This window comes from Alligator mississippiensis, chromosome 3 (genome assembly GCF_030867095.1).
Source record: "Alligator mississippiensis isolate rAllMis1 chromosome 3, rAllMis1, whole genome shotgun sequence".
Taxonomy (NCBI): Eukaryota; Metazoa; Chordata; order Crocodylia; family Alligatoridae; genus Alligator; species Alligator mississippiensis.
The window spans coordinates 55,456,280-55,468,740 of record NC_081826.1 but is presented as its reverse complement, the minus strand read 5'-3'; the positions used below and the strand labels follow the sequence as shown (position 1 = coordinate 55,468,740).

The 12,461-nt window shown below is 38.9% G+C and overlaps 1 long non-coding RNA gene across 1 annotated transcript; it reads left to right on the top strand.

The window, feature by feature from the left end:
* Positions 1 to 2,296: 2,296 nt before the first annotated feature.
* Positions 2,297 to 11,993, top strand: LOC132249294 (uncharacterized). The gene is made up of 3 exons (XR_009460699.1): positions 2,297 to 2,988; positions 9,540 to 10,027; positions 11,706 to 11,993. It is a non-coding gene; the product is annotated as an uncharacterized LOC132249294 (long non-coding RNA).
* Positions 11,994 to 12,461: the final 468 nt, after the last annotated feature.

The window sequence follows — 12,461 nt, the reverse complement described above, 5'->3', positions numbered from 1 at the left end:
GCCCAAAATTAGGATATGAAATTGTGAGAGGTGTCAGAGAAACTGCAGACTAAAGTTCTTTTCTCTGAAAGAAGAAAAGTACATGTGCAAGCTATAGCTGATCAGGCTGGCAAAAGGGAAGGACAACTTCATTCTCTATGAAGGGCCATTTTTTACCCTTGCATGACTCAGAATGTCTATGTAAGCAGAGAAGAGAGTTCAGCCCAACCACAAAGGAAATAAATCCTACCAACTCCTGCTCCACACATATCAACCCCAGAAATTAAGTAATGAGATGAGCTGGAAAAACAACAAGCCACTGGTTTTGACCATGCAAGAAATTCATATCTTAAGCCACATACTGGGAGCACCTCTGGGTATCCTTGGTGCCACATTTCTAGATCTGATGTACACAGAGTTTAAGTGGGTGGGCAGGGCATATTCCTTTGACTGTACAACTGAGCATTCTGTGTAGACCTAGCCTCAGGATGACTAAAGCAGCTAGCTATTCCTACACACATGATGTTGTGTAACTCAATAGTGCATGTTTTACACATGGTCCCATGTGTGTGACATATAAAGGCTGTGAGTCCGTTACAGCCCCCAGCTAAAGAAGTCCAGTCCTCAGCATCAACCAAGATGATTAAGTGGCACTGGTGCATACAAATATTTCAAGATGACCCTGTTTCAAGATATCTGTATCTCTGGTGCATCTCCTTGCTCTGGTTGACTTTTTGAAGAAGGTATACCAATCATTCTCTTTTAAATTAAGGAAGCAAATTTTTGCTGGGAAGGAGCTGTATTTGCCACATGACCAGAAGCAGAAGGAAAATCCAGTTCTTAGCCACCTTTGTACTTCTCGCCCCATGCAGCTGGGTGTCAGCCTACTCACAGCATTGTTGTACTGCTCATAGCCCCAAGAGTTTTTCTTTCAGTCAAGGATCAGCTACAGACAGTGCCATCCCAGCTATACTTCCCGATCCCTAGCAGTGGGAGGGGATGGCATAGGAGTTTATACATGTGCCTTGTGACACTGGAGATTTATCAGATAATCCTTGGGGGGTCAGATCTGTTTGCCTTCCAGCTGTTTTTGCCACAAGAGCACTTGGAGCATATGCCAAGAACTGACCCTCAGTCTCATAAAACCAGAGGGAGGGTGATTACTTTCAATATGAAATAAACTAAAAGCAGACTTCCTGCAACATGTGTAATTTGTAAGAATGAGGCAAATGTCTCCAAGAAGCACAATCTGGACCACCACAAAATTAAGGCATTGTAATTAACTATGCACAGAACCCACTGAACTCAAAGCACCCTTCCAAAAACAAACCATTCCTTTCTTAAGCAATCACTGCAAATTGCAAAAGCAACAAACGTTTTCACCACAAATGAAGGAGCCACTGACTGTCCGCGAAGCTTCTTATGAAATTTGCCACATATGAAGGAAACATAAGACTGCATTTGCTAGTGTTAAAGTGGTGAAAGATCTGTGCTTTCTAGGAGGTACTGACATTCTATTTTTCTGGACAAAGCTATAGGTTAAAGATAATGAAGGAAATCCATGCATTCCAGATGTGAGCTACCAATTTTTTCCATAATAGAATTGTTGAGCTGCAATGCCCTTGAAGAATTGGAATTAAAAAATATAAGTATCCATTTTGATTATTGATGAACCAAGTGATATAGAGGATACCATAAGAAAAGCAATACCTCAGAAGGGTGCCTGTAAGAAATTATACTGAATGTGGACAGATTATGATGAAAAATCCTTACTACAATATGGGATTTATTATCAGAAGCAAGAGATTGCCTGGGACAGGCCTCATTAGCGTGATGGGAATATTTGTACAATAGATCATGAAGAGGGATTTGTTGCTCTGCTGTGTCAAAAAGCCACCATTCCTATTTTTCTGGATTATCCTTGTTTTGGGGTCAGGTTAGAGGAAACAAAGTCACAGAGAGAATACTTGGCTTCTTTAGTAGTGCTAACTGTGAATTCTGGTGCCTTAAAAGGTATTAATGCTTTGTTCTGCAGTGTTAAATAGCTCCCACAATCTATTGACTAGGCAGCTGTATGTCCTTGGTGAGAGAAGCCTCACCCTGCAAGTCTCCAACACGCATGAATGTATGAATGAAGGGTTGTCTCCTCCATTTTTTAAGTGTTTAGATATTAAAGTATCGTACAAATGCAGTAGCTGGGTGATCCTGAATAATATTACTCTAGCACATGCAAAACAGCTGATCTATCAGGTTTCTAAAAAGTTTCCTAAGGGAATTTTATTACCAGTGACTTTATTTCTGTACTTACTTCATGGATTGAATGAATGGAAAGCAGTCTGAGACTCCTTGCACTTTCCTTGAACTCAGAAACATAGTCTAAATTTTCAAATATAGATGCCAAATTAATTATCTAAATGTATATTAGGCACCTAAATATGAAACCCGTGGAAAAATCCCAGCAGACCTGGTGAAGGACAGAACCCCCAGGTTATAAAATCTTCCTGCAGGTAATTTTTTTGTCCAAAGACTTTCATTTGTGAATGACTTTAGTTCAATATTAAAAAATAAACTGTTCCTTGGATTTTTAAAATGCTGCCTGGACATCTGCTGTAAGTGGGAAAACAACAAGGAAGAGAAGGAGGGAGAAAAGGAGAGAGAGAGAGAGAGGTGAGCAGTGACAAAGAGAGGAAAGAATGGAAAAAGAAATGTAGAGAAGAAACAGAAAAGAGATTGAGAAAGGAGGAAGGACAATGAATTGGCACTGAAATGAGACAGAACCTGAAGGAAATGAGACAAAAGGTACAGAAGGAGGAGGATTTGAAAATAAAGCACAAACAGAAATTTAAATAGGGCATGAGGAAAAACAGAAATACTGAAACCAATGTAAAAAACAAAGAAAGCATAAAGGGGTAAAATATTTGGAAGAGGAAAAAAATTAAATAAAATGAAACCTGAGGAGTGATATATTAAGAAGATGAGAAATAAATGAAAATTCAACCTGCAGCAAAGGTAAGAAAATTTAATGGGTTTTTGTGTTTGTTTTCCCTATTTAATAACTAAAGATACACTGATTTATGAATTCATAGATAGTGAAGCATATTTTTTGCTTGTTTTCATGCAATAGTGGCCAAGATTCTTGTTGATAATATGGACAGAATTATTCAATCATTTGATTTTACAGTACAGAAGTGAGGCCCAGTATTTTATTTGGATTCCTTGATGTTAGTGGCAGCATTACTTTTTTCTCTCGCTCCACTACATATAGAGCAGAGCTACAGATGCTCCAAATTCATTTGGGTCCAGGTGCCCTTGTGACTGCACCCCTTCAAAACTAAATAGATTTTTAAGCTTTGTAAGCACTTCAGTCATCCATGGAGATTTTTAAAAATCGAAAACAGCCAAATTAAATCTTTAACCCTGCCCCCCCCCGCTACATTTAAGATTTGCATAATTTAGTACTGTGGTCAGTAATAAGTGTAAAAAGACAAAGCTGCCCTTCAGGAACACTTAATGTTAACAAGACAGTTGTCCAAATGTCCAGTTTTGTTTATGGAAATACATCATTTAAAATAGAAAGTGGTTGGGGTTTTTATCTACTTTTTAAAAGGAAAAAAGTGATTCAATAGAATTAGTAACACTTGCAGCATATCTGCCCACTCTCTTATAGAAATGCAATTTAGCAAAATGAGTGTGGTTGGAAAAGTCAGGCCAGAATAACAACTGCTTACTTCAGATCCACCCAAGGCTTGTATGGGGGCCATACCAATTAACATAATAGTTGTGTTAGTTGGGTTGTGAGGTCTTTGTGCTTGGGATTCTTCCCAATTAAAGAATTCTATTTGAAGTGGGATTTAATTTTAACATTGCAATGCCAGAACATTTACTTACAGCGTCTGTTTTTATTTCAAGTGATGCCGACACTACATTTTTCAACTTGGTATCGCTGTCATCAAGTCTCCCCAGTGCTTTTATTTACTGAGAGGGAGTGACAGTGTGAGGACACCCTGCCAAGAATCATGGTTTTCCAAAGTTAAGCCAAAATGAACTACTTAAATTTCATAGGACCCAAATCTTGTAAGCTGTGCTCAGGCAAAATTCCCATAAATTTTAATGTCAATTCCTGTTGACTTTAATGGAAAACTAGTCTGTTCTGTGATGGAAGAACAGACTTGAGGACTGGGCCAATATTCAACACATTTTACAGCTGAGCTCAGGAAACTCCATATGGGTGAATTATTTCAAATGAAAATCATCACACAAGAAATTCTCTCTGTTACATTTAAATGACAAATTCACAAATACTTATTCACTGAATTTAATCTTCTTTTTCTTTCTTCATGGCCTATTCATGGGTCAGTCACAATTTCCTTAAATGTATTCATTTAAATTTCTTTGACAAATATCTTTACAAACAATCAATGCTTTGATCTCAGATACTTAAACTATGAAGTCTGCTGCTGACTGATCACCTGAGTCATTTGATGGCATTTTTGTCCCTTGTTTAGACAAGTATATAAATATATTTTCTCTGCACTTACATTTCTTTCTGTCAGTAAAGCAAAATTGTTGGGGAAAAATAACCTGGACATAGTTAAAACAAATTCACTGAATCCTAGATCTATTGGGCACTAAAATTAATCCTAATACAGATGAGAAAACGGTTATTACTGGCACATAAACAAGTAAGTGAAACCAAAGAGAAGGTATCAGTTGGTCCCAGAGCCACTAAAGTCCAGGATGTGGACAGTGTGAAGTGTACTAGTGGTATTTAAAAATCAATATGACATTTTATGGAGAGACAATATGAATTCAGGGAAATGTACAGATCATATTCAGCTATGCCGAGAAGATGCATGATGTAATTTTGCATATTCTGATAGCACTGAAGAATCTGCCCTATTACAAATTGACTATTGTCTGAACAGAAAACACACACTCAAGTATGCACTCTCATATTCTTTAAAGAACCAAAAAGAACACCCAAGTATCCTCAACATATAGTGTTGATTTAGCCTTTACTAAGAGTTATATATAACTTAATATTTATGTTTATATGATTCATATGAGAGGCCATATGGTCAAACATGAAACCATGGTTTTCACCCCTGAGACTAGTGTTATCTAAAAACTGAGAACTTTTAAAGTGATGGAAGAGTATTGAAGGACCAGGGGTAAGGTCCAATCAAAAGGAATTTTAACTTATAAAAATTTAGTTCTGGAAAGGTTCTGGCCTACCAAGACTGCAAATCAGCCTAATAGACACAATAGGAAACAAACCATAAAATATGCATAGACCAAAAAATATTTCTTGACGTGGAAAAGGAAAAGATCTGCATGTCATCAACATAGATACAGTTGGACAGATCATGGGCTTGATTCTCTCCAAAAATATACTGGTATAATTCTACTAGCTTTACTGGAGTATGGAGAGGGTCCAAAGGAGGGCCACCCGCATGATCAGGGGCAGCAGGGCAGGCCCTATGAGGAGAGGCTGAGGGACCTGAACCTATTCAGCCTCCAAAAGATAAGGCTGAGAGGGGATCTAGTGGCAGTCTAGAAACTAGTCAAGGGGGACCAGCAGGCATTGGGAGAGTCCCTGTTCCCCCAAGCAATCCCGGGAGTTACAAGAAACAACAGATAAAAGCTAGCGGAGGGTAGTTTCAGGTTAGACATTAGGAAGCTCTATTTCACTGTCAGGGCGGCTAGGACCTGGAACCAACTTCCAAAAGAAGTGGTGCTGGCTCCAACCCTGGGGGTCTTTAAAAGGAGGCTGGACGAACATCTGGCTGGGGTCATTTGACCCCAGTATTCTTTCCTGCCACGGCAGGGCGTCAGACTAGATGCTCTCCTCAGGTCCCTTCCAACCCTACCAACTATGAAACTATGAAACCTCAGATTATGTACCTGAGATCAGAATCAGGCCCTAAGACTGCATCATCTTGGTTAAATAAATAAATTTATGCATATATGGGGTCTAGCACTAAAGTAAGCAAGACACCAATTGATTTATAGATCCTAAAATTAAACATGAAATTAAACCAGTCTAAAACACTGTCAGAAATACTACTATAGGTATATAATTTAGTCCAAAGAATTTGGTGAAGGAAAAAAAATCAGAGCTGATGAGTTCACGGGCAGCAGAAAAATAATGTGAGTATCTTCTGAGATACTTGGATTAATTGCTAACAGCATGGAGAGCAATTTACATGCTATTATTTGTTATTTCCTGAAGCACCCACAGTATGCAAGACACGATGCAAACAGAGACACCCATAATCCATGCCACAGTAAACCTGAAGTCCAAAAATCCTGACTGAAATTCATTCCAAATCCCATATAATAAAGACATTTCTGAAACTGAATAGTTAATACTTTTGAGCTGGTCATAATTAAAAAGAGGCTGGTATAAGTTAAGGATATTGACCTTTGGAGGAAGGAGGAGTAAAATTGTAGATTTAAAAGATGTTGGTAATTTACTAGGAGTCAAAGAACTTAACTATGAAAGAATAACCCAACCAAGAATTGGAGTATAGTGTCTCCCAAGAGAATATGGCCAAGGATTAGTACTAGAAGTGGATGCCTAAATCTTTGGGATAAATATCACTTAAATACTCAACAGAAAGCAAATTAGACAGAGAGAAATCTTGATTATAGAAACATACTTCATATATACAAACTCTGGCTGTAATTGGGGGAGGAGCCTTTCCCCATGGACAGCTGTGGTCTGGTGTTGGCAGGTGGTTTTCCTCTGCCAATTCAGGGTGGCAGGGATGGACAACTTCACAGCCCCAGTGCATTGGGAGGGCCTGGGCTTTCCCAGCCCCTCAGATATCAAGGTGAGGAGTTTTCTGTGACTTGAGGTGGAGCAATAGACTGCAACCTGAGTCACAGAGCATCTCCCTGGAGGGAAGAGAGGTCAGAAGCAATGCACGGTGGGATGCCGTAGAGCATTCTTGCATCTCCAGTCAATCAGGGTGGAGTGCAAACATTTATTCAAATACTTTAACCCCAATCAAATAGCACTTCAACCTTTTCTGACACCACAGTAATTTCTACCATGTTGGCCATTTTTAACTAGTTGAAGTACTGCAAGCATTTTAACTAAATGATTCCACCATTTAAAATGAAATGCTTGTACATACCTTATGTCTACCTCAAGTCACAGAGGCCTGGGGTGCCATTTCATAGAATCCTAAGAGGAATTGCATCCTCCCAGGATGGAGTCTGGGTAGAAGAAAGCTCAGTTTACATGCTTTCTTCTTTCCTCTGGACCTGTTTGGATTCTGGAGTTCAATGAATGAAAAAGGAGGGAGAGCAAAAAAAAAAACAAACAAAAAAACCCAACCCTAATTGGATTTAAAATGAAGAATGAAAAGTAACATATGAAATGCTTGCTTGAAATAACAGGATAGTGGCCTCAGTGATCCAGAAGTTTCTTTCCATTCCTGTGCTGCCATGAACCATGTGAAATTCAACCACTGTAACTCACAGATCCCCAAGAGGCAATTTGCCTCTTGAAGTAGAAGGTCATCTATCTAACTCCTGTCCACCAATGCTTGGCTTTCTGGCAGTTCAGCTTTCTATACAGACATCTGCTTGCCATTGAAATTTTAAAAGATGAATTCCACAGCACATTTATACCTTTGTACAATTTTCCATTGCATTTAGTTTCAGTTACTGTTTACTTATTATTTCCCTATTTCCAGGATTTCCCTCTTTTGAAACCTCATCTCCAATCTCCTTTAGCCCCTTCTACAAATACAGACAACTCCTCAGGTCTGCTTTGGTGAAATATTGATCCACCTGGGTCAGAAGAAAAGTACATTTTAATAATTTGGATTTTTTGGTTTTTCCTTATATGGTCTAATATCTATGGCTGAGTACAGACATTCTGGCAGGTTAGGAGGAGGTTAGGTCATGCTTAAAAAAGTCACCTGATCTATGGTAAGTTGGGAATTGATGGCTGGTGTGGGGGAGGATTGGAGGAGCAAGCAGGCTTGGGGGTCTGTCAGGGGTGTACAGGGGGATTAGGATGGCAGAGAAATTGGAGTGGGGGCAGGCAGGGTCCATGGAGGTGGGGGTGCTGGGGTCTAGGCAGGGCCAGGGGGGATCATAGGGTCCACAGGGGGACTTGGGGTGGTGGGCAGGGACTGTCTTAGAGGTTATTTTTAGTCTCCCCGCCCCCAGACAAACAACTCCCCTGGTGGGCTTACCTCCCCATCCTTCCTGCCCATCCCAATGCCCTGACTTACTTCCTTAGTTCCTGGTATCAGTGAATACTGATAAAACTGGAACCAGGAGCAGCTTGTGGGATGGGGGGGTTGGTGGGCCCAGGTAGGAAGCTGGCTATAAGCACAGCCCCAGGGCTGAGGCCAGCATCTGAGTTTTCCCAGTCCAAGGGCTATGATGGGAAACCAAACAGAAGTTCAGTTAGATCAGTCTCACTGGACCAAAGCTAAGTTAGACTACTTAGAAGGTACACTTAACTTAGATTGGGTCAGCCATTTTCAGACCAAACCAACTGTCTTGAGCTTCTGTCCAGTTTGCACGTAAATCCACCTAACTAGTGTAAGATCCACACCAGGGCAAACTAAGTTAGATTGGTGGCCATTTTTAGGATGATCTAACCTCCCCAAACGTCTGTACACAACCTAAGTTATTAGTAATATTAATATTGTCTAATTAAACTCCATTTTGAGAGTCTCCACAGATTTGTTAATGAGAGATTCCAAATGCTGCTGTGTTAATGCTGTGAATTATAATCTAAGAGGAAGTTTCTGCACTTCTTGGGATACGCAATATGTTTAGCTTAGCTGAAGCTTGTCCTGAAAATGTACAGCTTTTTTCATTGTCCCTTGAAGTGCCAGCAAAGGTGACAGCACGAGTTGTCTTTTTTTCCAGTCTAAAAGTCAGTCATTTCCATTAGTTCATATTGTTCTTTTTGAGGAGCTGGCTTTCATTTTTCACTTAAGAGAAACTGTCAAAGAGTTTAGTCCCAAAAAGTAATTCACATAAACATTTTATGGTTTGATGGGGAATATCTGCTGGGCTGTTTAAAAAAAATCCATCAATTATTGCCTTTATCTTCTTTTACATTTCTTCTTTAAGCCTACCTCTAGCTCTGTTCCTACAAATTATTGCTCTCTGGGGATGGTAATAGGACAAGCAAAGAGCCTGTTTTTTGTTCAGCTCTTCATGTTACTGTTCTTTCACCCTGCCTTCTAACCCCAGTCTCTGTCTGTTGTATCAACAACTCGTGGTGTCCTTCTTGATGCCTAGTTTGTGAGATCTCTGTGGAAGAAACGTCTTTATTACTGGTCTGGAGAACGGCTAGAAAAAATGGGTCCTTGGCTGGGCTTCCTAGCTGCTACCACAACCTGAACAATACATAACTATAACAACAGTGTAAGTAATTGGCAGATAATTAAAACATAAAGTGATATTTATAGAGACCTTACTTTCATGGTCCTTTCTCTGTCTGAGTCTGTTGAGAAAAGATTCCTATGAGAGAACTTTAGTGGCACTGTGCCATTTTCTTACCATTTCTAGTTTCTTCACAGGGCATTTCCAAAGCTTGGAAGAAAAGGGAACCTGCAAAGCATGCTGGGATGCATCCTTTTGTTCCCCCTGGCAGGATGCTTTTAGCACTGCAGCCAGTCTCCAGAGCATGAAGAAAATATTTTGGATGCTTGTAAAGGTTTCATCTGATTGAATTTCAAATGGCTTAAACTAAATGGTTGAACTTCATTCGGTTGAACTGTACAATTGTACACACCCAGAGCTAAAGAAACACATGCATCCTAAAAACAGTAGTCCCCTGAGTCCCATGGAAAAGTCTGCAGCAGAAGCAGAGCAGTACAACTCTAAGAAAGTCCACCTCCTGTCTTCTCATTCTTCAAAATATCTACAGGTGGAAGAAACTAAAAGATGAGAAAAGGGTTAAAAAGCAATCCAAATACCAAGAGAGCCAAAAGAACAGCAACATCTGCCTTGTATCCTCAGTGTTGTTTAGCTTCTGTCCTTTCTCTATAAAAGTCCGGTCACCAAGGTAAGAAATAACCTATTCTTTAAAAAAATCATGTTTGTGAGCCTGGTGCTTTTGTTGTGATCCAACAGCCTGATTCTATAAGGTTGTAAATGCCTTCAACTCCCACTAACTAATTCACAGTAGTTTATGGAGTCCAGAGCATTCTATACTAAATGGTGACTCTCAGCACCACCTCTGTACTTTTTATGCAAAAGTCATGTCAAGCCTCAACCAAGATTAGGTAATTGTTACAGGAGGAAAAGGTTCTAGGATGGAGCAGCACGCTCACATAGCATGTTAGCAGCAGAACTGGGTTGAGCAAAAGGAGATCTCTAATTTTCTTACTTTTGTTTGTGGCTACAGTATTACCCTAATTCTTCCAGGCTCTATGGGGTACTTTCTGTTGATTACAGTGGCATCTACAAGTGACAGCTCAGACAGTCAAGAGCAGACTTCTCACCGAACTAAACTACTAGTTTTAATTGTGACCCAAGGTGTTTGGTATCTCTTTTTCTCCCCTTTTTCTTTCTCTCTTGCTCCCAATTTTTTTTTTTTTTATCTAATATAACACATTATACAGCACACAAGGAGCCTTGTAAGATTACTGTCTGAAGATGCAAGAATTGGTTAATTTTGCACCGTTTCTCCCTGTCATTATAATCTTTGCCACAAGAATGGCTACATTCTGTGAAATGTTCTGTTCTCAGTGCAGTCATTGTCATGTGAATGAGCTATCATAGAATTCTAATGCTTCAGATGTTTTATTCTTACATTCATGACATTTGTATTTCAGTGACAAAGACTACAGCAAGAAAAGGAATGGAAGAAATTTAATCCAGTCTCTTGATCATTTTTAAATTCTAATTTTATGGTCTTTTCTTTCCTAGATGCTGTAACATAGTTTCGTTCATGTAAAAAAAGGCTGTATTTAGAGTGAAAATGAACTGATGAAATCAAACCTCTGGGATGTTTGTACTTTAATGGCTTCTGCTTTAAAGATACCATATCAGTGTAAATTACTGATAGTTAAGAGAAAAAAAAGCCAAGGAAGTACTTGCTAGTCATTTCCACCTATAGAATAAATTCTCTGTTAAAGCTGTAATGGACTACAGTGGATCTGGAGCATATATTGCATTAGTATATAATAAAATATTGATTATGTTTCAGATGTTCATGTCAGCTATGGGCAGAAACAAGATACCCCAAAACAGGCTGGTAGGCACGCACTAATATCAGAGGAGGTAATCAGACCACAATAGTGTGTCATCAATCAATCCAACCATGAAACGTCATGGCATTTAGAACCCAGTTCTGCTCTTGCTGAGTTCAATGACAAAATTACCATGGACTTTAATGGGGCCAGGATCAGGACCTCAATCTGGTGTGTCCAACCCATGCTATGCCATTTTGTCATGCCAAATGTCTCAGTAGTGCTTTGTACACACAACAGTTCAGACAAGCCAGTTAAATTTTCTTTCTTCATCTCAAATGCTCTTTAAGCTTAACTTGCAGTTTCTGCTGGACCTGGAAAATATAACATTTAGCAGGCAATTTTGTGTGGGTTTCTCAGTACACACATCAAGGGGTAAATTATTATGGCAGAGCAAACAAAACATTCCTATTTGCGGTGTTTTATTTCTGATGATTTTTTTCCAGCCATGGGTACATAATAATTGTTCTTCAATGATCTTTCCTACAGCGTGACCATAAAAAGGTGTCTGAGCTGTCAAAATGGTATTCGGATGGCTGACTGTCAAGGATCTGCTATAGCATCGCAACTGGAGATTTTAATTGCATTCAGACAACATGCTGCAAAGTCAAGAAGTGTATTTTTCTGTCTACATAATCTTTTAGAAAGAAACTTTTAAAAAATATATTTTTTCAGTCTCAGTGTTGTATAATATTTTAATCTGTGTGCATGTCATACAATAACATTCTTTCTTTCTTTCACTCTTTTTAAATAAATGTTTGCAGATTCCACTTTTGATACCTGAACTGCAAGGCCTCATTATTTCCTATTTCTAGAGGTTAGAGAGTTTTAATGTCAAAATGTAATCTTTGAGATAGTTTCATTTGCCTAGCCTAACCTCTTTGATCAAATGAGTACCTTTTTTACTTTTCCAAATACTAGACTCTTAGGAACCATGCATTCTCTTAATCATCGCTCAATTTCTTTTATCCATGTTCCTTTTTTCCCACTCTCATAACAAGACTGTAGCTCAGACCTGCAAGATCTGAACTCTAGTCCATATTTTTAATGTCATGGTTCTATAGATAATATATTTTTTTGATTTTAGTTCACAGGTAACCTACTTAAAGATATCTAGATATGTATTTTAAATTCTTAGATAAAATGTTCAAGTAGTTGATTTTAACTTGTAACAACAAAGAATTCAAAAAAGAAATCCATAGGGAACTTACCTAACAAGTACAAGGTTTTATATTTTCTACCTGT